This window comes from Acomys minous (assembly GCF_964271855.1).
Source record: "Acomys minous genome assembly, chromosome: 7".
Taxonomy (NCBI): Eukaryota; Metazoa; Chordata; class Mammalia; order Rodentia; family Muridae; genus Acomys; species Acomys minous.
In genome coordinates, this window is record NC_140488.1 from 36,964,554 (window position 1) to 36,990,353 (window position 25,800).

At 40.8% G+C, this 25,800-nt stretch overlaps 1 pseudogene across 1 annotated transcript; it reads left to right on the plus strand.

The window, feature by feature from the left end:
• The first annotated feature begins 3,436 nt into the window (after nucleotides 1–3,436).
• Nucleotides 3,437–24,197, plus strand: LOC311601151 (large ribosomal subunit protein eL18-like; annotated as a pseudogene). The gene is made up of 2 exons: nucleotides 3,437–3,495; nucleotides 23,552–24,197. The product of its transcript is annotated as a large ribosomal subunit protein eL18-like (transcript).
• The last annotated feature ends 1,603 nt before the right edge of the window (nucleotides 24,198–25,800 follow it).

Below are 25,800 nucleotides of genomic sequence, written 5' to 3' on the forward strand. Positions count from 1 at the left end.
ATAGATGTAGTAGATAGGCGGCACAGTCTCCTTGTGGGTCCCACAGTACAGAGACTAGGGACTACTTCTGACATGGACTCTGGCCTCCCAATATTGATCACTTTCCCCCTGGCAGGGTAGCCTTGCAAGGCTACAGAGGAAGAGGATATAGGTAGTACAGATGAGACTTGATAGGTTGAGGTCAGATGTTAATGGAGGAGGGCTCCCCTTTCTGAGGGCTAAGGGAGGGAGGGAGAGGGAAGGAGGGAAGAAGGAAGGATTGGGAGGTGATGAGGGAGGGGGCTACAATCAGGATGTGAAGAATTCAAACTGCAGAACAAGAAGGTAACTTATATTGCTAATCCCACTACATGGGAATAGCTCTGAGACTGGCTGAGACATGAATGTCTGTGCATAAACAATGCTTCTTGTTGGCCACAGAATCCCTGTGATTTAGGATTAGATCCCATTCTTCATATGGCATGAATGAAGATTTGCAGATGTGTTCCTTCTGCTCATACAAAGAACAGAGAACCAGCCTTAATTGTTCTGTGCATCCTGCACACCGCATACATTTATAATTTTAGGACTGTATAATGCTAGTGAGAAATTATGTTTTCAGAGCAGAAGAACCAGATACTGATGCTGGATCAGACCTGACAGGATTCATTCCTCTCAGCATGCTGGACACTGACATCCTGTACCCTTCATGTTCCAGTCCAAGATGTTTCAGTTGCTGTTCCTCATCAGAACAGGACAGCTCCCAGGACAGTTTTGAAGAAAGCTTCGGATCGCATTTGGTGTGATATTTCAGGCTGTCCCACACAGCATTACTATTAAGCCTGGCATTTATCAACATTTAGAAACTGGACCACAAATGCTATTCCTGGCATATTTAACCATTTCCCCCAATTTTATTTGGGCCCCTACAAAGTTATTATTGGTCCCAAATCAGCTTGAAAAAAATCTTAAGAGAATGACACCCCATTTCCCTTAAGGGGGCTGGGTAGGTTTTTGTTTTTTCTCTTGGGCTACAGATGCTTATTTTGATTCGGAATTGGTTATAAGTTATTATTGGTCTTAAACAGAAATAAAACAAGGTTGGACTCAGGGATGTCTCTTTTTCTTTATCTTTCTTTCATAGGTATGGAGATAGGGGTTGAAAAGAAAGAAGAGTGAAAATAGAAATACATAGGGATGGTAGAAAACTAAGGAGATTATTGGATCTGCTTCTCAACATAAGGCCTTAGTTGTTACTCACAAATAGGTTATTTTTATTTCATCAGCATAAAAGTTTGTATATTAATGTAAAATAAGTTAAATTTTGATACACTGGTATAGAATTCAAATTTAAGATTATTCTTCATACACATTCTATATAGTTCTACTTTAATATGAGGTACTGTACTCATACAACTCAATTATAATACATTTACTTATAATACCTTGAAAGTGCTATTGCAGACTGTTTAGGACAATTAAGTAATTGGTAGTTAATCAAATCATGGTCATGTCAATTACTAGCCTATTTTTATCACAAGAATATACATCCTAGGTTTAACAGATAGATATGAATCTATAGATATAAGGTAAAATAGATAAGATCTTCAAAGGCCTCAAGACCTACAGAATATGGCATTTAAAGATTTTTTTATTACTTTAAAGATTCTTTGAAAAGACAGGCTAACTCCTGGAAACACCCAGCCTACTTCAAAGAAGATGGTTAACTCCTGGAAACACCCAGCCTACCTCAAAGAAGATGATGAGCATCAGATAACCTCCTTATGGAGATGGCTTCAATTGTGGCAAACGAGCCACTGCGGAAAATGTCCTTGTTTCTGCCACAGACAGAATTCTTATCTAAAAATGGGCAAGCTTGGATACAGGCAGAGTCAACAGCCAAACTCTGCCAAGACAGGGTAAGCAAGTCCTCAATAGTTCCTGCCTCGCAAATATGTCTGTCAGATATACTGGGCCAAAAGGCTGAAGATGATGCTCCAACATTATAGAGTTTTGGATAGCTGTTCAGGTAGCAAACTGTCTCTGTCATTTCTTCATTTTGGAAGCTGCTAGCTTGCACTTCCAGTTTACTCAGGTAATTATTTTTTATTTCTTCTCAAGTCTCTGATGAGGTTGAAGACCCGATAGTTTAGTCTTACAATTAAGGTTAGTTGTTCAGAGGTTAAGATGTTTTTAGGTCTAGATAGATACTTTAAGTTGATAGAGAAGAGCTATGACAGACATTGATTTACATTCAGAATTTTAGACGTACCAAGGTAGGAAAGATGTTTTCTTCAAGGTTGCTAAATACAAATAGCCAAAATGTAACATTTATATAATTCCTGATTGTTTTGAGATTCTTCTTCCTGTATGTAGTTTATTTTATTTATGTGTAGTAATATAAATGTATATGTAAAAATGAAATATAATAAAAAATAAAAGAAAAAGAAATAACAACTAGTAGCAGTGGTAGTGTATACCTTTAATCGTAGCACTGATCAAGTTCTAGGACAGCCAAGGCTACACAGAGAAATACCCTTCCCCCCCCATCTCAAAAAAAGAAAAAAAAAGAAAGAACAGAAGGAAGGAAGAAAGGAAGAAAGAAAAGAAAAGAAAAGAAAAAACTGTTGGCAAGGAGATAGGCAAAAAGATATAAAGTTGTTGGGCCTCTGTGAAACTCAATTTGGAGGTTTTCCAAAAAACTAAGAATAGATCTATCATATGAGCCAGCTGTCCACTCCTGAGTATATACCCAAGTCAGTAACATCGATTCCAAGTCAACAAATTGCAGAATATTTGCACTTCAGTGTTTATTACAGTTCTATTCATAACAAACAAGTCACAAAACTGTAACAGGTCTGGCAGAAATGAAGACGTTCTAAGAAGACACTTGTGTGTCTTAATCTACCAAACTATTGAAACAATAAACCTCGAGAAAATGGGAATTTGGATTTTTCCATTCTCTTTGGTTCTTGCTGCTGGGAGTGTTTTGGGTGTGGTCTCCAAAGCCAAGTGCCCTTTGCTGTGCCACAGAACATTGAGGAAATCAAGGACTTTCTGATTACAGCCCAGGGGAAGGATGCCAAATCTGTTAAGTTCAAGAAGAGAAAGGATAATATGAAGGCAGAGAATTTGATGTAGTCCCTACCCTGTGGTTTGGCAATGGATGATATTCCTTGCTGTTGTGTGAACATTACTAAGAGATATGTACCTTGAAACACAATTGATGTCATTTTTTTCTTGACAGGATCTTTCTGTAGTCCAGGATAGCTTAAAATTCACAGTAATCTTCCTGCTTCAGCCTCCTGAGGTCTGGCATTATACTCATGAGCCACTTTAATGGAACACCATGACTAAGGCAACTTATAGAAGGCAGGGTTTATTTTGGACTTATGGTTACAGAGGGATAAGAGGACATCACCATTATAGCAGGGAAATAGAGCAGCAAGCACCAAGCATGGCGGCAGGGATAGCTCAGAGCTCGCATCGCAAACCACAAGCAGGAAATAAGAGCAAGTAAATTTGAAGTGATGAAAGTCTTTAAACTCTCCAGTTTAGTGACATCCTTCCTCCAACTTAAACATTGCAAACAGTACCGTCAACTAGGGACCAAGTGTTCAAATACCCGAGACTATAGAGGACATTTATAATTCAAACACCACAGCCACCATGGCCAGCTGACCATCCTTTAAAATTCACAAAACAATATGAACATATATAAATTTGGTGTCATTTTATTCATGTTAAAATGTCATTATCTTGAACACACCAAGGAAGCATATATTTTCAGCTAAAATTCAACCTTTGGAACTAAGCTATGCTCTTGTACTGTTTGAAGTTGCTCTATTTTCTTCCCAAACCCCATCTTGAAATACGGTCTATTTTGGCATTAGAGAGTAAATTATACATTCTCCTTGCACTTCCTAATATACAATTTGCTTCTTTTGTTTAATTCTCCCTTGTAGATGACTCCTTTTAAAAGGGAGCATCCTCAAGGGACTATCTGCATATCCATCTTGACAGTGTTGGCGTATGTTTTTTCTCACAAGCTTCATTTGAACTGCCTTGTTTCCCCAAAGCTTTTCCCAGAGTACCTCATTCTTACCATAAAATGTCTCATGAATCCCATGGATGTGGAATGAATTCTTAAGCAGAACTTGGACAGAAGACTAATTTTATTTTACATCAATCAAAAACATCAAGTGACAGAGACAGGAAATAAATATAATTCCAACATTTACTAAGATCACACAACACTGATTTGGCATTGTTCTCCTTAGGTGAACCTAATACCTGTTTGTTTTAGGAACTCTAGTGAGCAGGAAGTATGCAATAAACACCAATTCACAGGGCATCAGAGTTTAAATATTAAGGTCTGTCAGGAGTAAATATGTTTATCTTTGGAGTTTCTGCTTTTAATGATGTTGCCCCAGATAATTACTTGATAAAGTAAGCTTTGTCTTTAAAGAATATGACTAGAAAATAAAAATGTAGAAATTTCCAAACATCTAGCGTAACAATCAGATCAATCTCCATTTCAATATTAACTTATCAGTATAAACTGAAGAGGTAAATGATCAATGAATGTTAATTTCCTTTGTCTCCCTGAATTTCAGAAACTAAGGTCAGACAAACTTAGAATTCTTTGATAGCAAAACCTAAAGCTATGGATGAAGCTTTCATTGAAGATTTGCTGACTTTGCTGTCCTACTGTTTTTAGTGTGGACTGTCCCTCCCTTCTCCCTTCTTGTCAGAATAGAACCTAGGTGTCTTAGGTACTATTGTATTGTGAAGAGACTGAAGGCAGTCTATATTGAAAGCATTAAACTGGAGGCTTACATGCACTTTCAGAGGACTGAGTCCAGGATGAGTCCCCAACCATTATGACTGGAGCATGTCAGAAAACAGGCTGGTATGGTATTGGACCAGTAGCTGAGATGTTACATCATATTCATAAGCATAGGCAGAGAGACAGAGACAGACAGAGACAGACACAGAGACAGACAGAGACACAGAGAGTCAAAGAGAGACATAGAGAGAGACAGAGAGACAGAGACATACAGAGACACAGAGACACAGAGAGTCAGAGAGAGAGAGAGAGAGAGAGAGAGAGAGAGAGAGAGAGAGAGAGAGAGAGAGAGAGAGACAGAGACAGAGACAGAGAGAGACAGAGACAGAGAAAGAGACAGAGAGAGAGACAGAGAGAGAGACAGAGAGAGAGAGAGACTGGTGGCCAGGGATTTTGAAACCTGAGTCCATCCCTGTAATACACCGCCTTCATCAATGCCACGCCTCCTAATCAGGAGCAAACATGCTAGAGCATCCCACAGCCACTTCTTCATGTTTTTATTTTGCGACAGGTTCTCACCAAATCACCCAAGCCAGCCTTGGCTGTAGCATAGGCAGGTCTTGAATTTCTGACCCTCCAGTATTAGCTTCTTAAGTAGCTGCTGTTACAGGCTGGTGCCACGAGGCCTGGCTAAAATTAATCTTAATGTTAATATACTCTTCTAAGAGCTGTGCTGATTGAGCACGTGGTGAATCAAGACTTATATTTCAATAGCAAATTTTTATGTTGCGAGACTGAGAGTGTACATCTATGGACCTGAGAGAGTACCAACACATTCTTCACAGAGATAGACAAGTGATGGCGAGATTTTATTGGGGAAAACTGGAGTAGGAAGATGTGAGGGTGGGGCTTGGAAGGTGAGAGGGGCTTTTTTGAATATGAGGAAGAAGTAAACTACTAAGAGAGGGGGAAAGGAGGGATAAAGAATACTAAGAATAATTTTAACAGCCATAGGAAAACATATTTTGTTCCCTAAAAACACATATGTATATAAGTGTGTGTGTGTGTATGTGTATGTGTGTGTGTGTGTGTGTGTGTGTGTGTGTGTGCGTGCGCGTGCGCGCGCGCACACCCGCGCACGCACATGTGTATGTGTGTGTGTATAAACACATTTTACCACTGTGGATGATAAGGCTCATCCAAAGATCCACAGACTGTCTAAAAACTCCAATGCCAGGCATGCAATCTCCCTGTAAGTTGTCCACCAGAGGAGTCCAAGATAAGCTGTTGCTGTCACACTTGGTTGCCCCCCCCCTCTTGAATGTTGGGATTACAGGTGTGTACCACCACACCCAGTGGTGCTGGGGATCAAACCTAGAGTATCCTGCATGCCAGGCAAACATTCTACTAACTGAGGCCAAACCCACAGCTTCTTATTTCCAATTATTTAGTTAGTTTTGTCTGGCTTAAGATGGCGAAGCCTTTGTGACAGAGGAAGTAATTTGAGGGACTGGCAAGTTGACTTAGCAGGTAGAGACTCTCACTGCTGAGCCTGCTTCTGCAAGTTCTATCTTGGAACCCACCTGGGAATAGGAGAGAACCAACTCTTGCCCACCCCACCGCCATCCTTCACCTTCTGCAAGGAGAAGACAATTGGTCAAGAAGGAGAAATATGAACACAGAATAGATGGTGCTGGCTGCAGCACCTGTCACTGCAGATCATAGTATTTGTGCCTTTATTAGTTAGCTATCCTCATCAGAAGGCAGGGACTCTGTCTCATTAATTTTTTTGATCCCCTTCAGTGTCTGGCACACAGATATTTTTGCATTGAGTTGAGTTTCCAGATGTTTTTGTTCAGTATCTGTCATGTAGCATACAGAAACATGACTGTAGTAGCTAATTTCTTTTCATGAACATTTGTTTAATAAGATGATTATAACTGAAATGATTTTGATTAAAAAAACACTTTAGGTAGGCTTGAAGATTTGGTGATAGACAGCTCTGCTTATAGAATGTGAGATTCATTAGGCCAGGTATCTCAGTGGTTATTTTGTGCCATGATATATTTCAAATACTGAGAACATTCAGTATACAGTAGGTGGTCAAGAACTATTTGTTGTGAATTATTCCCACCTGTCTTCATTTTATATAATTTCAAATATCTATTCTTTTTAAGGAAGGTCATTGACTAAACATTATTTTAATATATGCAAAAGGCTCTCACATATATAAATATGCTTCATAAAAATAAAACATTATACCTCTAACCAAGTTTTGGTCTAGGAAATGGGGTCATCTTACCAATAACACATCTCCCCTGAATTTTGACTCCCCTGAGTAAGCCAGGAATTGGCTTCATAAAAAAAAAATAAGTTCCTTAATAGCACGAAGACCAGATATAGTTTCTGGTTCCTGGAAAGATTTTCCAATTGAAAGAGATCCAGTGCTTTGGCTACAAGATGGGCAAGCTTTGCCCTTGTTGGCTGGCCTCTGGAAAGGCCAGACTGGCCTGAGAAAGCCTCTGGCACTTGTTTCTGTTTCCAATATTGCTGCCATGGATACCCATGGCTGGAAAGCAAAGGGCAAAGTATCAGATGCTTGCAGTTGAGGTGCCAGCGTTAGGGCAGTGAGAGGCTGAAGCATTGGCAGTAGAAAAAACAAGGGCTGGTCCTTATCCATCAGCTAGTGAAGAGACCCATGGCAGACTGCAAGCTTTTGGGAGGCTGTGACTACCTAGCACTGTCTGATAAGTTGTTTCACCTTAAAGTTCTTGGAAGGAGCCTTTGGATCAAGAGTACAAATGCAAACAAGTAAAATTTCTCTTGATAGGCTTGTATTAAGATGCCTTATTTGACAGAACTGAGAAGGGAACAAGTATAGTTACACACTGCACATAGCAGGGCTGAATTACTTCCAGGGTAGGGAACCAAACTATGTATGGTTAGGGTTCTGCACTTACCCTAGAAGAAGCACACAGTTCATTATGGTCAAGGGAAGGAAAACTTGGGATTTTATTATTTATATATACTGCGTGTGTGTGTGTGTGTGTGTGTGTGTGTGTGTGTGTGTGTGTGTGTGTGTAAAAGAAAACCCATACACTCTCATATGTCTTTTTAAATTAATATACACAAGCCTGGAAAGATAGCTTGTTGGTCAAAAGTCCTGGCTACTATTCTAAAGGATGTAGGTTCAATTCCCAAAATATCTATAGCAGCCTACAACTGCTCAAAACTCCAGGATATTTGGTGCCTTCCTCTAGCCACTGTCGACACGGCACCCACACAGTATACAAAGTAATCAGTTTTCTTACAACATTTTCATGGATTCTTTTGGTTGTTATTCCTTCTCTTCTTCCCTTCTCAGCACTGACTAACTTGGGTCTGCTCAGGAGACATAGTTTCAGGCTTGTGTATGCTTTAGAGTTTACAGCGTTCCAACACAAATACATAAAGTTCGAGTTCATACTCTGTGTATACCTTACCCTAGGAAAAATGTATCTACCTGAGATTATTCATCAATCAAGTATTTGCCGTACGCAATGAATCACAAGATGGGCAGATAAAAAGCCAGAAATGATAGACACTGGAGGTCTAACATCAGTCTATCTGCAGAGGCAACTGTTCTGCATGTCCTGCCTAGCTTCTGCTGCTTTCTTAGGAACCCTTTTTTGCCTCTCACCTTATAGATATAGCATCCCAATACATGCCTCCATCTGTAACTGGCATTCTCCATGAATATATCTGTCTCCAAATTCCTTTCTCATGAGGGGCCTGGTCAAGTTAGATTCTATCTGTCCCACCAGTATGACCTTATCTTACCATCTACACTTTTTTCACCCTGTTTTTACATAATATACATTCTCAAGCACTTGGAGTTAAAATGTCAATGCATGATTTTTGTGAGGACACACTTCAATCCACATTATCAAATATCATCTCTAAATAGAAAACTTTCTTTTCAGGTATAAATGTTGATCACAATAGCTAATGTAAATTATATTAGGCAGTGCAGCGTTTTAAATAGCACAGCTAAAGAAACACTATTATGGTGATAGCAACGCAGAAGGTAGGGAAACAGAATAAGCAAAAATTGCTCTCATTACAGCAATGGCTTAAAGGAGATAAAGAGATGATGATGGCGGATGAGCAGACAAGTCACGCTGGCCTAAAGTAATTTAATTGCCTCTAACCTGGCAAGCATCCGTGAGATATTTGCCACGTTGCCACGGGGGGGGGGGGGGCGGAATCAAGTTTCTTGCTACTCAGACCCTGTTTTCTAGCACATTGTAGAAGCTGCTGGCTCTTCAAATTGAACAGATTGCTCTGAACTGAAGGAAGAAAACAACACAAACACAGCTGAAGCATTTTCAGTATGCAAGAGGAAATGGGCAAACAAGAGGAACAAGCACCCCTCAACAGAAGCGGATGGGGGTGAGTGCACAGAAGAGGCATTTGCTGAAACCTCAAATTTCTGCACAGCTAGCTAGCCATGAGGTGGCACAGAGCTGGTGAAATCCCGGTTTTATTGTTAGAAGAGAGAGGGGATGAGATGGGTCGCTTTTGGACAGAGTCTCATATAGCTAGCTTAAAACTTGCTAAGTATCAGATGATGACCTTGAACCGTGAGCCTCCTGTTTCCAATCCTTAACTGCCTTATAAGCATGTGCTATCCCACCTGGCTGAGGTGGGTCATTGAAAGCAAACATTGATTAGTCAGCTAGACATACAGCTATTTTTTGGAGCCTTTGGTAAACGCACCATGATGCAGCAGTTATTTCACAATTTTACAAGTTAAAAAAAAAAAAACCATTCCTGTTTTCCATGCAACAGATTCAAGAAGAGTGACTCACACTACCACGTTAACAGAGCTTGCCAGGGGAATCGGAAGTGGAAGTGTCACACATTCATGTAGAGCTGATTACTAACTGAGGCTAGGGTGATATTTATGTGTGCGTTAATTCACGTTGGCATGAAGATAACACGTTTCAAATTTTAACATCAAAGGATTGCAGGGTGGACTTGACCTCTGAGAAGAGAGCAAAGCCACTGTTTCTCAAGGTATTCTGCCTAGGCCAGAGTGTAGTCTACCCTCAGTAGAGGAAAACCCAAGTCTCTGCTGCCTAGAACATGCATGCCTCCCAGACTGTTAATGAATCCTTCCAGCTTTGGCCACACCAGGCTTCCTTGCTGACTATTCATTTTGCACTGATCAGTTTCTTTCTATAGTAGCATGGATTGTGATACAGGGGTAATAGGTATCCTCTTTGGGAGGTCTTAGTCTCATTAATAAAATAATTTAAGAATGGACCTAAAGGGATGCTCAAGGGCAATTTATCAGAGTTTAAAGGAAAATCACCAAGGCAGGCAAGCTGTGCACTTCAGTAGCTACCTGGACAAGGAGAAAGGGCCTGCAAAGGGGAAAAGCCATGCTGGCCTTGAGGTCAAACACATGACAGATAAGCAGCCATGTGGCAGAGCGGGAGGCTATAGAGTAAGGGAAATACTCTAGGGGAAAAGCCCAGAGTATTAATCAAAGTGTGCTTTGAAAAGAGATAGAAAGAAAAGGAAAAGCTTTGTGTTAGAAAAGCAGGCAGACTTAGGAATTTCACCTGGATGCAGCCCATAAGCTTCTACACTAGGAGTGAGGATTATGGGAAGGCAAATATGGTATCTCATTACAAAACCAATTATCCCACCTATTTCTTTAGCAGGGCTTAAGGTAAGTTCACCTTCATAGGGGTGACTACTTAGCCACCCCAACCCAAGTGGAATGTTGGGTCTCCCCTCAGGTCAGAGGGGAGTCTCATGACCAGCCTTTTTATTTTTCTGTAATAATTTTGTTAAAGTTAAGTATGTTCTCTCAAATTCTGTCTGGATCCACAACATTTTGTCTCCATCTAGTATGTGGTGATTGTATGAGTTGGTATCCCAACAATTTGAGGACTCCTCACTATTGTTTCTATGTGAAGCTTCTACCTTTAATACAAGTTTAATAATTCAAATCACTGTGCCTCAGGAAAGTTAACAAATTGTTGCTCCAAATGAAAGTATACTTGTTACCTTGGCCCCTTTAACTTTTAACCCCCAGAACAGGGGATAGAGGTGAATGAAGATGGAGAGGCATTTGGGAAGACAAAAGAAAGCAGAGGGAGAGAGAGCCAGTACAATGGCCAGGACTATAAATACAAAGAGAACACCAGCATGACCTAATGAACCCCCTATCAAAACTATCAATGGTCTCTATGCCATCTGCAGCATCTCTTTCAGGCAGCGCAGAATGCACAAAACGGGCTCCACTGTGGTTCTTTTTGCTCATTCTGGTCTTTCCCTTCTGGTGTTTCCTTCCATCACAGTCAGAGTGATGGTAAGCCAGGTATGATAACATATGTCTGTAACCCAGGCACTTAGGGAGTAGAGGGAAGAGGCTCAGGGTTCAATGTCATCACATGTTAGAACGTTTAAAGATAGTTATATGAGACCCCAGTGAGGATTTTGAGACTTTGGTGCAATTGTGTGCCATTTAGCTATTGGTTCCCAGTAGAAGGTTCATGGCTGCTACAGTTTATTGATATTTTCCCCTGCTTGAGGTGGACAACCGTTCAAAGCCAAGTGGTTATCTGGCATGGGACCAAGTCTTTCCCTCACAGAAAGAGACTGGTCATTGTCCAGCCACAAGCAGAAGTGACACAAAGGCTAATGCCACAATGGATGTATAAAGATGGAGAAATCCGTTATTTTCTATCTTTTGCTCAAAACATTCTATTTACTGTCAAGTCATTCCATTAAGCTTTGCATAACACTAGAAGTTTCTATGGACAACAAAATAGAGTCCCTTCCCTCACAGATTAGCATCTATAAAGAAAGATATTAATTTGAATAAGTTAGATGGGCTGGGGAGATGGCTCAGAGGTTAAGAGTCCTAACTGTTCTCACAGAGGACCTGGGTTCTGCTCCCAGCCCCTACACAGTATCTGTCAACCACTCATAATTTCTATTCCAGGGGATCCAATGCTCTCTTCTGACTTCTGCGGTCTCTTGCATGCATGTGGTTCATATACACTCAGGCGAACATACATATATTCATTTGTTTAAAGAAGGATGAACAAGACAGTGGTTACAGAATTGCATAGAGTGCTAGAAGAACAGAGGAAAGATTATTTACAGTAATTAAAAACATTTTGTGGTAGTATGTGCCAGGCCAACAGACTGGTGCCATTTCTTTCACAGCCATGTTGACACACATTCTATCTGCTCCAATAAATGTTCCCAATGGAGCTGCCTTTTTGGTGGAAGTGAGAGGGTATCCTGCCAGTATGAATAAGGAAAGGAGAAACTCAGGGTAGAATGGAGTAGGAAGTCTGGGATAAAGTGTTGTTCAGTGTCCCAGAACAGCATTATTCACCCCTTGTGTTTTATCATAAAATCACTGCTTAGAAAAGGGAACTGAGTTGGCAAAGGTATAAGAACTCATCTCACTCAGCCACCACGTAATGCTTGAATCCCCTTGAGATGATCATTGCAAACAGATGCCCACAAAAGAGAGAAAGTTTTGTGAGAGAAACTGGAATTTAAGCTGAGTCCTCAGAAATCTTGCCTCTTTCTGTTGGAGCTCAATTTCAGAGCCCCACCACATGGTAAAAAAGACATTGAATGACTGGGTCTTGGTGCCCGAAAACTAAAAAAAAAAAAATTTGGAAATGGCAATGCCCTAAAGTTCTAAGAAAAAGTGATGCATTTCCAGATGACAATTTTCAGTGACAAATTGCACAGAGTATACAAGGATATAAAGAGAGTACAGAATGCAGGGAAAATCTCCGTAGGAGTTAGATCATGAAAACTTTTGAATATCAGGCCAACTAATAGGAAGTTGATTCAATAGTGAGTGGGGATTCTTGGGCAGCTTTGGATCAGGAGAGAAGAGATATTATTAAAAATTGATTTAGAAGACTGGGGGGTGGAGGGCTCACATCTTGTGTCCTAAACCAGGTCTGTAAACCAATCCTCAATAAGCCAATTAAAATCATTTTGTTTTTATTTGTTCACTTTATACCCTAATTTTAGCACCCCCTTGTTGCCTCTTGATCCCTCTCTTCCTCCCTCATACCCTCTCCTTTTCTCTCCGAGTTCTCAGAAAGGGAACTCCTCCCCTAACATCTGACCTCAGCCTATCAAGTCTCCTCTGGACTGCCTGTATCCTCTTCCTCTATGGCCTGGCAAGACCGCCCAGCCAGGGGGAAGTGATCAATAAGTGGTGGCCAGAGTCCATGTCAGAAGTAGTCCCTATTGCCCATATTATGGGACCCACAAGGAGACCGTGCTGTCTATCTAATACATCTGAGCAGAGAGTCTAGGTCCTCACCATGCATGGTGCTTGGTTGGTGCATCAGTCTCTGCAGCAGCCCCCTCCTCTGTCAGGATTTGTTGGCTCCACTGGTCTCCTTGTGGAGCTCCTGACCTCTCAAGGTTGTCCCATAAGACTCCCTGAACACTATTCTATACTTTGGCTATGTGTCTCAGCATCTGCTTGGATGCCCTGCTGAGTGGATATTTTTTTTCATGGGACCTCCATGGTAGAAAGTGAAAAAGAGGCCACATTGGAAGAGGAACAAAGAAATTCAGCAACCATCACCACAACTCCTGCTGTGTCCATCTTTGGGTCTTGAAGTGAAATTAATGCTTATATAGAGTGGTGGTTTTCAACCTATGGGTCTCAACCCCTTTGGTGGAGGTCTAAAGGCCCTTTTATAGGGGTTGTTGCCTAAGACCATCATAAAACAGTAATATTTATATTACTATTTATAACAATAGGAAATTACAGTTAGGGAATAACAACAAAAATAAATTTATGATTGGGGTCACCACAACATAAAGAGCTGTGTTAAATGGCTACAGCATTAGGAAGGTTGAGATCCACCAACATGTACATCTAAGCAGACCCAGTCAAGGTGTGGTCCCACTCACCTCTGACCTCTCAGTGTCTGGGCTTCAGTCTTATCATCTATCATGGTCTGACAAGTTGTTAGCATTCTATGACATCTGTTTCCTGGAAACAAGTTCCCCTTCTGGCTGAGTCTTTTCCTTCTCACAGAATGAGATTCCACAGGGGGGGGGGGCAGGCGATTCCCATCTCTTTGGGGTCCATTGTTTCAATAATCTGATAATCAGATTGAGAAATACAAGTGTGACTTTAGAATATCTTCATCCCTTCTCAGCCATTACACTAAGGTAACGGAAGACTGGAAAACAGATCCTAAGTTGGAGTCTCTTGGGGAAAGGATGGGAGCTCCAGCTGGAGCAGAAAACTGCAAATAACAAAGACACCTTCTAAAAAATGGGACCTCCTAACTGGTGTGAGTGTGTGTGTGTGTGTGTGTGTGTGTGTGTGTGTGTGTGTGTGTGTGTGTGTGTGTCCACCTGGCAGTTAAAGATCATCAAAGAGCTAGAACCTCTGTTATTGCTTTGTTCTTTGTGACAACTCTACAATGTAAGTAAAGAAATATAACAAGGCATACCAAACTCACAGCATTTTGGGAAGCTGTAGCAAGACCACTGTGAGTGTAAGGCCAGGTAGATTATATAACCAAACCCTGTTGCAAGAAAAATGAAACAGAAGCAAAACCAAACAAAAAAAAAGAGAGAGAGGTGTTCTGAAATGAGAATGCCTAGAAGGAAACTGTCTGCAAAGACCTATTAATTAGAACTGCAGCGATATGGAGAGGCTGGAATGTTGCAGGTCCAGAGCCTAAATGTACTTTATCTTTGGTTAGCTTTAGCCTCTTGAATAGCCATTCTCTGTCCACCCCTATGTCAGAATGAACATCTTGCAACTAATAGATCAAAACATTTTGGAATCTATTAACTTAGCAGACTGATAGCTCCTACCAAGCCAAAAGCTAAGAATGTCATCAGACAGCGTCTGAGGTCTGTAGGACAGATTCTTCCATCTTTCTGTAACTGCCTCTCTGATGAACCCAGTGTATTCTTTGCTTTGGTTTATCTTTGTTCTACTACTATAAAAGTCCATGAAACCACATCCACATGGGAACCCGCGGTAATATAGTGTGATGGTTTAAACGAGAATGGTCCCCATAGGCTCATGTATTAAATGCCTTGTCACCAGTTGGTGGACTGTTTGAGAAGGATTAGAAGGATTGGAAAGTGAGGAATTATTGGTGTAAGTGTGATCTTTTTGGAGGAAGTGTGTCATTGGGTGTGGGCTTGAAATTTCCAAAGACTATGTCATGCCCAGTCAGTCTCTTTCTGCTGTCCTCCCCCACTGCCTGCTGCCATGGAGTAGGACATAAATAAAGCTCTCAGATTCTTCTCCAGAACCATGCCTCTCCATCTGCTGCCATGCTCCCTGGCATAATGATAATAACCTACCACTATGACGTTATAAGGAAGCCCCAATGAAATAATTTCTTATTTTTCTTTTATTACAAATGGATTCTTTTCATAACTAAGTTGCTTTAGTTATGGTGTCTTTGCCCGGAAACAGAACAGTAACTAAGACACCGAGCTCCACAATCCTGGGCCTTGCTCACTCAGACCTGTCTCCAGAATAAATTATCTCTTATTCACTTCGAGGTGAGAGCTGGGTTTTTGTGCCGATGGTGACCTACTGAATGAAATCAATCTCAGGACTAGGCCTTCTGACAGCCAGCACAATAACATCATATTAAACTCAGCAAGTCATTCCACCAATAAGACAACTTCTCTTCGCCTCTTTAAATTTCTTTTCAAAAATAACTACTCTTCATTCAGAATTTTTATGTGACTGTGATTTATTAAATTTTGCTAATTAACAGTGTTCTTTCACAATTTCATGCATCTACACTATACACTCAAGTCACTTTCAATCCCAATTTGTTTGCTGTGGTCACATGGTGGTTACTACTCTGCACTGTGCTCTGTTTAGAGAAAGAAAGAAATTACTCTTGTTTGCAGAGAATAAATGGCTCTTGACAGACTAAGCAACTTTCATTAGCTTGTTTCCTTATCGTAAAAAGAGCCCCAGGCCAAGGTAATCCATCCCTTGAAGCACTTTAATCTCACCTAAACCATATTGCTCTCTGAATGAAATACATGCAGAGAAGAGCATCATTCACTCAACCGTCTCACCAGCTGCTGGTTCAAAGAGTAAAGGAAGCCCTTGTGATAATCAGAATAAACAGCACTTCATTCTTCTATTCAAAGTCATGATCTCTGATACTAATAAAATGAAAACTCCAAAACATTCTCTCTAAGGCTATGAGAATACATCATATGCATACAGAAATATTAAACAAAATACTTTTAAAGGTACTTACAAATGAAAAGCACTGCCATGACTCATTGCCAAGCCTTGCTCACCTCTGAGAATGGACACAGATTGACACAGAAGAGTCAGCTAGATCAGCTCCAAGAAGACAGAAACTGGTCTAGGAGCAAAATGAAAAGCAAGTCAAAGACTTCTTAAGAATGAACTAGACCAGGCACAGTGGAGCATTCCTGTAATCCCAGCACTCAGGAAAGCAGAGGCAGGTGGATCTCTGAGAGCTTGAGACTACCCTGTTCTACAAAGCTAGTCCAAGATAGCCAAGGCTACACAGAGAAATCCTGTTTCAAAAGAAAAATCGAAAACGAAAAAACACAATAATACATTGTACATAAGAGAAGCTTGTGAAGGTTTCACTATAAAGAAATGATAGGGGTTTAAGAGGACTATTATACTCATTAGTCTAATTTGAACATTATACAAGGGACAGATGTACCCAAACATCACATTATATTCCCCAAATATGTATACTTGCTTTCCTTTTTTAAAAAATAATTTCTTTGTATTTTATGTACATTGGCATTTTGCCTTCATGTATATCTGTGTGAGTGTGTCCGATCCTCTGGAGCTGAATTACAGATAGTTGTGAGCTACCACGTGTGTGCTGGGAATTGAACTCACGTGCTTTGGAAGAACAGCAAGTGCTCCTAACTCCTCAGTCTCCATATACTTGTTTTTAATTAAAAATAAAATTTAAGTCATGTACGATACCACACACCTATTAACTCAATACTAGAGGGCTGAGGCTGGAAGGTCAGTACAAAAGTGAGACTACATATAGAATTCTGGCCAGCCTAGACAATAGAGTGTGATTTTTTTTAATGAGTCAGTGAGGTACCTCAAGAGGTTAAGGTACTTTGTCACCAAACCCAGCAACCTGTTTGATACCCGGAATTTGCATAGTGGAAGGAGACAACGGATTCTAGCAAATTGTCCTCTGGCCCCCATACCTGTGTACATACCCATACACATGCACACGCAATATAAACAAATAAGTATAAAAAAGAAAAAACAGGAGGCTGAACAGATGGCTCACTGGTTAAGAGTACATACTGATCTTACAAAGTAACTCAGTTTGGTTCCCAGAAGCCATACCAGGTGGTTAACAGCCACCTGTAACTTCAGCTCCAAGGCTATCTTGGTCCTTTGAGCTTCATGATCACCTACACTCATTACCCCCATCCCCGCCCCTGATACATACACACATTTATACACATAGTTAAAGTAGATATTAAAAAAAAAACAAAAATAAGATGAAATGAAAAAGTTAAAAAACTGAATCTTTATGTACATCTCAAAGACTATATTGCCACAAACAAACTGATGTTTACAATCACATGTTTCAAAGGAGGAGAGGGGGAGAATAATGAAACAGAAAGCATTAAATGGGGTGGAGTATGAAAGGACAAAGTAAAGGAGGAAATACAGGAAGGATAACTAACACTCAAAGCCCTTTTAAAAAGGCACATAGAAACATACACATGCATATAGATCCGTCAATATATGTGGGTCTTTATACCTATAATATCTGTGCTACTATTGCACCAGTAGGCAGTGTTATCTTGCTGAGACAGTGGTTACTATAATAGTTCACAGGGTTCACAGCAGGGTATGATTTATTATTAATGTTATCCTTGGGTAGCATATAGAAGCCATACATACATACATACATACATACATACATACATACATACATAAATACAGAGTTCATATAGAGTTACCTTATTAAGGTGGGGGGCAATACCCAAATTAGATACTACATATGCCCAGTATCAAGAATGGGCTACCCTTTTTTGGATTGCTGTCTAGTAGGGTCCCATAGACCCACAAAAACATTATGGACTGTAACAATTGCTCTTGATTACCCTTCAGAACTTGATTCTAAGACTCTGTTGGTGAAGACACCACACAGTTGAGTCATAAAACATGGAGAAATTAAGCTGGTACTGACCTGGAATTCCCTACTGGCTGCCTTCCATATGCTGAAGGACAAACTCACCCCAAGGAGAACAGTAATCACCAATCATAACCCTGCCTTAAACCCTGTAAGCTATAGTACCCACTGTCCGAGCAAGAGCACACTACCTACTGGGGAAGTAGGAGCAGGGACGTGATAGGTATAAACACCTTCTGACTGGGTTTGGGTCCTGCTCCATGAGAGAACCCATAACCAGCAGCATTATTGAGGCCAAGAACCTACTACTACTGTTCTGCTAAATGGATACAGTATTACAGTGACCCTTAATGAGTTACCATTATACCTATAGATTAGTGCTGTCCTTAGCCATCATCAAAGAAACTTTTTACAGCAGAGGGTAGTTAACATAGAGACCAACAATAGTACAAGGTACATAAAATGCAAGCCTTACAAGTACTCAGAGCTACATTACACTCCTCCAATCCAAGGCTAGGGATCTTCACTGGAGAGAGAGCAGAAAGAGTATAAGCACTAAAGGTGGTGGACGACTACATGGAAAATGTTTTTCAATGTAGATACACGAGAAATTCACAGCAGTTGTGACAGCAGGCATAAGATCTGTACTAACTGAAGCTCATCAGAATCCCAGAATGGAGGACAGGAGGTAGGAGCCATTGGTAAATGATAACTTCTGAGAGAGAGAGAGTGGGGGAGGAGAAGGACAAGGAGGAGGAGGAGGAGGAGGAGGAGGAGGAAGAGGAGGAAAAGAAGAAGAAGAAGAAGAAGAAGAAGAAGAAGAAGAAGAAGAAGAAGAAGAAGAAGAAGAAGAAGAAGAAGAAGAAGAAGAAGAAGAAGCCAAGACTTCTCAGTAACTGACATCAATACCAACTTGGAAGCAAAACTAAAGAAACACAAATCTTGTGCCAATATTGTGGGTTGAGTGAAGAACTCCTTTCTGTCTTTCCCAAAGGCTCAATTTGTTGAACACTTCTCAAATGTGTAACAAGATGTGTTATATATCCATTTTCACCTGCGTCTGTACTGACACAGCTCTCCTCTGAGCACCAGTGTTTCAGTTTCGCAGAAAAGCCTCCACTGACAAGACAGCACAGAAGTACCTAATGCATTGTCTCCTTTAATCTTTGCAACTATCCCTTTAAAACAGCTGCTATGGACAGCCATTAGTTAGTAAGCTTGCAGGCCACATTCTCAACTTAGGAGCTATCGGCAGTTGATAGGTGCTAAAAGAGGAAAAATTGTTTTTCTTTGGGGCTGTGGCCAATGGTAGGTCACTCATACTCGGGTAGATGGCTCCATATTCATTCATAGCTGGGAAGCACTAACTGGACTTACTTGCTTTCAAAAAAGAGGACATTAAGTTTCGATGAAAACACATTGGGTGATCAGGTGGACTTGAAGGGAAGGAATGGGGAGTATGATCATATTTTCTTCAATACATATATGAAATTCTGAATAATTAAAAATACTTTCATTGCTAATTAAAAGAAAATCAGAATTCAGATACAAATAAAGGTTGTTATTTTGTTATTAGTTTTCTGAGCTATAGTCTAGATGTGAATCTGCTATCAGATACACAGATGTCAAAGACTTTATTCTTTACTGTAAACGGTGTTTTATTTTGTGTAAGGAAACGTTCTAAATTCCAGGAGCCTGCATTTGTCCATTGCTGACCTTATTTCCTGTATGGCTGGAGTCCTATTCACAAAGTGTTTACCTGTGCGTGTGTACTAAAATATTTCTTCTATTTTTCCTCAAACAGCTTTCAAGTCTTTTATTACAATATTTTGTCCATTTTGAATAGATTTTTGTACAAGATGAGAGGTGAGGATGAAGTTGAATTCTTCTACCCATGGATTCCATTTTTGCCAGCATCATGGTCTGAAGAGGCTGTCTTTTACGTTCAATGTAAATGTTTTTGGCACTTTTGTTGAAAACCAGATGGCTACAGATGTGTGAGTTTTTTCTGGCTCCTCTATTCAATTTCACTGGTCTACGTGTCTGTTTTTCTGCCAGTATCATGCTGTGCTGCTTACTATGGTGCTATAATATAATTTGAAACCAGGCATTGTGATACCAATTAGTTAGGATTGTTTGGGGGTATTTAAGATCTTTTGTGTTTCTGTATACATGCTAGGATTTTTAAAATATTTCTGTGAATTTTAACATCATTGTCTTATTATCTAATGTGAACTTTGCTTTGTGGAAATAAAAATATATTAATCCTGTTCCATTTATACTATAAATTATTTTCCAAGAAAAAAAAACATTATAACAAGAATCAAGCAAGATCAGGTATCAACTTGTTTGATCCCTGCTATCATGACCTAGGATAAATATCTTCTCCACTAAAATATAAAGCTTCATATTATTTAATAGAAGCTCACATAGTTAATATAGGCCAGATTCATTTATTCTTCATAACAAATGACTGTGTGAACTCATGACTATTATTATCTCCATTATTCAGAAGTAGAAATCAGGGCACAGAGAAGTTTAATGAGTTATCTGCTGTCAAGCAGCTGCTAAGTAGAAATATGAAGATTCAAAACCAAGCAATATGATTGCAAAGTTTGTGCTCACTGCTATTCTTTGCAGGTGTTTTGTGAAACTTGAAAACAGAAATCCTACATTGTTCACTACTTATATCCTCTATGCCTAGTATTATCGATGGTCTTTGGTACTTTATGGATTCTTCTTTTTCCCACCCTTGGTCCCCCAGTTTCAACCCCTAACACTAGATAAGAGAGAAACGATAGAGGAGATCAAGGAAATAGGAAAAAATATTAATCTAATTTCTTTCTCTTTCTTTCTTTCTTTCTTTTTTTTTCTTTCTTTCTTTCTTTTTTTGTGGGTCTCTTCTGGAAAGGTTAAAGCCTGATGTTACCAGATAGCCAACTGAGCTTGGTCTATTATGACAGACTCTCTTTCTCAGTGGGGCTCTCTCTTTGCCTATTCTGGGGACCTTCAGATCTTCTAAGGAGTGTCACATAGCCCCCAGAGAAGATTATAGGCCTGACCCTTTCCTGATAGAACCTGTCGAGCAAGCACCTGGGGATTACTGGAAATACCCCACCCTATGCTAAGGAGACCTTAGCCTTCAGCAAATGACCTTTAACATAACCTGGAAGCTCTTCCCCCATCCATAGGATAATTAAGTACTGTGTTCTTGTGATAGGACCCCATGTTACTGCACGTAAATGAGGTACTGTACTACTTCATGTAAGTCAAGTATCTGTAGCATCTCTAGCCTCAAACACATTCACCCTTGAACCCCCTCCGACTGCCCAAAGTCTAAAAATGTCTCTGTTTCACAAAATAAACTCTCTCTCTCTCTCTCTCTCTCTCTCTCTCTCTCTCTCTCTCTCTCTCTCTCTCTCTCTCTCTCTCTCTCTCTCTCTCTCATGCTTGCACCATCCTTCCACCATGACTGACTGAGACTCCATTTATTCTGGGGAAGGGAGGGCTCCTCTCCTCCCTGGAGAATTACCAATGGACTCCTGAACTCAGCTGCCAATCAAGCAGTTACCTGCCCAGCCAAGCTTCTGAACTCTTGGGGGCTTGACTGCTGGTCAGTCGGCCACAAGCTGCAAGTTCAGTGTTGACCTCAGGCAAAGTACCTACCAGGCCTACTTTAGGCCCATAGGGCCTGCATCTCAATGGACCTGCCTTCTGGTCTGTTTCAGGTGTCTGCCTGCATCCTACCATGCTTAGCACAGCAGCACAGCTGTAATGTTCTGGTCTCACCACAGGCCTTTAGGAAACTCAAGTTTCCACTACCTTTCTGATACTAGTAATCTCATTTTATATTCTTTTATATTAAGTTTGTTTATTTTTAATTTATTCACTTTACATCTCAACTGTAGCCCCCTCCTTCATCTCTTCCCAGCCCCACCCTCCCCCTCTTCTCCCTTTCCCCCTTCACCTAGTCTTCAAAAAGAGGGAGCCTTCCTCCATGACCATCTGACTCCAGTGTATCAAGTCTCATCAGGACTGTCTGCATACTCTTCCTCTGTGGGATGACATGACTGCCCCACCAGGGGAAAGTGATCAAAAAGTGGGCAACATGGTCCATGTCAGAGGCAATCCCTACTCTCCATATTATGAGGCTCACATGGAGATTGTGCTGCTTATCAACTACATCTGAGCAGGGAGGGAGTCTAGGTCCTCTGCATCCATGGTCCTTTATTGATGAATCAGTCTCTGTATGTCACCCTGGACCCAGATTTGCTGGCTTTGTTGTTCTCCTTGTGGAGCTCCTCCTATCTGTCCCCTTTAGGTCCTTCTATCGCCCAACTCTTCCCTAAGTCACCCTGTGCTATGCCCCAAAGTTTGGCTGTGAGTCTCAGCATCTGCTTAGATCCCCTGCTGGGTGGAGTCTTTCAGAGTAGGTAGGCTCTGGTCTGTTCCCTCTGTTCAACTGCTTGTGCTGTCTGTTTTATTTGCCCTTCTGAATGAGAATTAAATATCCTCCTTAGGGTCCTCTTTGTTATTTAGCTTCTTTAGGTCTGTGGATTGTAGTGCGGTTGTCCTGTATTATGTGCCTAACATCCACTTATAAGTGAGTATATACCATGTGTGTCTTTCTGGGTCTGGGTTATCTCACTCAGTATGATCATTTCTAGTTCCATCCATTTGCCTGCAAATTTCAAGATTTCCTTGTTTTTAATAGCTGAGCAGTATTCCATTGTGCAAATGTACCACACTTTCCACTTCCCTCAACCCGCGCCACCCGGCGAGACCTGGAGCCTTGGGCATTGGCCTGAGCCCTGAGCCTTCTAAGTAGGCTCCTGAGATAGAAAACGGACCTTTGACCTTGATGTCTTTGTTCCTGTCTGGAAACAAGCAGTGCCTGGACCAGCCCACCAGATGCAGAATCCAGACCAATGCCAGACAGTGAATGACATTTGTTCTTTGAACACGGCTCCTAACAAACCTCAAATCCTAAATGACCAACAACCACTGACCCCCCTGCTTTTTTAGGATCTAGCATTTATAACCCCCCTGAAAAGTTCCCAGAATTCCAAACGTCGCACAATCACAGGAACTATCTGCAGCTAGCAAAACCATGCTTCTGCACAAGGCAAATCACAATCAGCTGCTGTGAACAGTTGGAAGCAGCCCGACATCCCTACATCTGAGATTAAAACAAAACATATTCTTATAATATTTCTATGTTTTAAAAAATCCAAAATTGTCACTTCATAGTACAATGCCTGACAAAGACACTTCAGTAAATACACCTTTGTTCTTTTAAATATATCAGGTCTCATGTAGACCAGGCTGACTTTGAACTCTACCTGTACCAGGGCTCACCTTGAACTCTTGATTCTTTTGCCTCTATCTCCCATGTCCTGGGAATAGAGGAATTTGCCACCGTGATCTACTCAATAAATACATTAATATCTTAAGCGAATGAAGCAAAGAATGGGTGAGATATAAAAATAAAGAACAGGGAACTTAGAATACACTAAATTTTAACTCTTGCTCTTTACAATCTGGGCTTGAGGCCATAATCTACTGAAAATAGTACAAAATTGGGATGCCTACAATGTGGAGATCTTTCTCCACTGAATGTTGGTGCTGGACCTGGCCTAGCAAGAGGCACCATCGTGGATGTTGACATTAGTCACAAGGACCGAAAGGTTCGGCACAAGGAGTCCAAAAGTCAGCACATCTACCTGCGGCCTCTAGTCAAGTTGTACAGGTTTCTGGCCAGATGAACCAACTCTACCTTCAATCAGGTTGTGCTGAAAAGGTTATTCATGAGTTGCACCAACCGGCCACCCCTGTCCCTGTCAAGTATCATATGAAAGATAAAGCTTCCTGGCTGAGAAAACAAAACCGCTGTGGTTGTGAGGATGGTCACAGATGATGTGAGGATCCTGGAAATACCTAAGCTGAAGGAGTGTGTGCTGCGGGTGAGCAGCCGGGCCCGAAGTCGCATCCTAAAGGCTGGGGTTAAGATCCTCACCTTCGACCAGCTGGCCCTGGAGTCTCCCAAAGGCCAAGGCACTGTGCTCCTGTCTGGTCCTCAGAAGGGCCAAGAAGTGTACCGGCATTTTGACAAGGCCTCAGGAACCCCACACAGCCACATCAAACCCTATGTCCACTCCAAGGGCCGGAAATTCGACCGTGGCAGAGGCTGAAGGGCCAGCCGAGGCTACAAAAACTAACCCTGTCTATTTGCTAGATCTGGGTAGGGATTAGAAGTTTACTGCACGTATTGTCCTTGGCTGGTGCCATAGTTTGAGCAGGAGCCCTGGGCCCAGATCCGCCCATTATAATATTCTTCTTGTATGTTTCTAGGACCCCCTGGATAGAAGGCTACCAAAAAAAAACTTGATACCCTATGAGCATATACAGGGAGAGGAGGTCCCCCTCAGTCACAGTCATAGGGGAGGGGAATAGGGGGAAAGCGGGAGGGAGAGAGGAATGGGAGGATACAAGAGATGGGATAACAACTGAGATGTAATATGAATAAATTAATAAAATATTTTTTAAAATCCAAAAGAAAGCCCAAACAAACAAAAACAAAACAAAACAAAACAAAACAAAAACTAACCCTGGATCTCACTGTTATTAAAAAAGCTTCGGATGTTGAAAAAAAAAGGTTGTTGGTAATAAATAGACTATTTTTGTTTTATGCTAATGTACAATGCTAATTATATTAATGTATTGTCATCTTAGTGTGTTAATATAATTAATATTATATGCATATATAAAAGTTTAATCTCCTACTGTGCTATCTATTAATCTTAGTGTGCGTTCACCTTCATTGCTTACAGTAACTTGAACATTGGTGGATTCTGTGGTCCAGTACTTTTTATTCTTGTATCCAGGTGATAAATTATACTGACCTAAAAAAATGGTAAATATTTCCTGATAACACTAATCGAAGGAGGTCCTTTTGAAACACCATTTCTCTCCAGAAATTTTCCTCACAAGCTGATTTCTGTGGAAACTTTCAGGATATGAGTATAGTTTTCCAGGGTCACCAGTTAAGCCTAAGCCACAAAGACAATCCAATGCCTTTCATTCTGATTCAGTGCAATGACAACTACAAACTTAAAACAATGACACTTTCTAGAGGTGCAAAACAGGGACACACAGAGGCCACTCCTCACCTTGCTTTCAGCTCCTGGTATGATAAAGAACAAAATGTGGCTAAAAGAGACAAAAGAGTTTACATTGTCAAGTAAGAAAACCAACTCTTGTTTTCCATTCAGGGTTTAAACTATGAAATTTTCAAGTAATTCTATTTCCCAAGAAGATCTCCACTAGACTTATTTAAGACTCATGTATACTCTTATATACTCTGGGTGCTTCTTATGCTTAGAGTAACTCAAGTCTGAGGCTAAAGAAGTTCTCCACAATATTAACGAGGGATTCCCCCAGTGAAGCATTTCCTCCTGGACTTGCAAATTACCAAGCACCTGCTTCCACATATATCCCCATGGGTTCTTTGCTCCAGATTGGTTTAGGAGTTCATAGGCTCTTAAAGAGTTACATGCCTCTGAAGTGTCATGCACTAAGTATAACTGTATGTAAAGGTACTGACTCCAGAAGCCCTATGTATCCTTTATGGTTACATAATTCAAGGTGGTACCATCCAAAAGGACTTTCCTGCTCAGTTCTTACCTGACATTCCAGCAACTGAAAAAAAAAGGATGATCTCACAAGGAGCAAAACTGACCAATTGGTGAAGCACAGCACCTCTGTTATATGAAAAAGGAGCCTTTGCAAAGCTTTCCACATTGACACATTTTGATCTTGCTT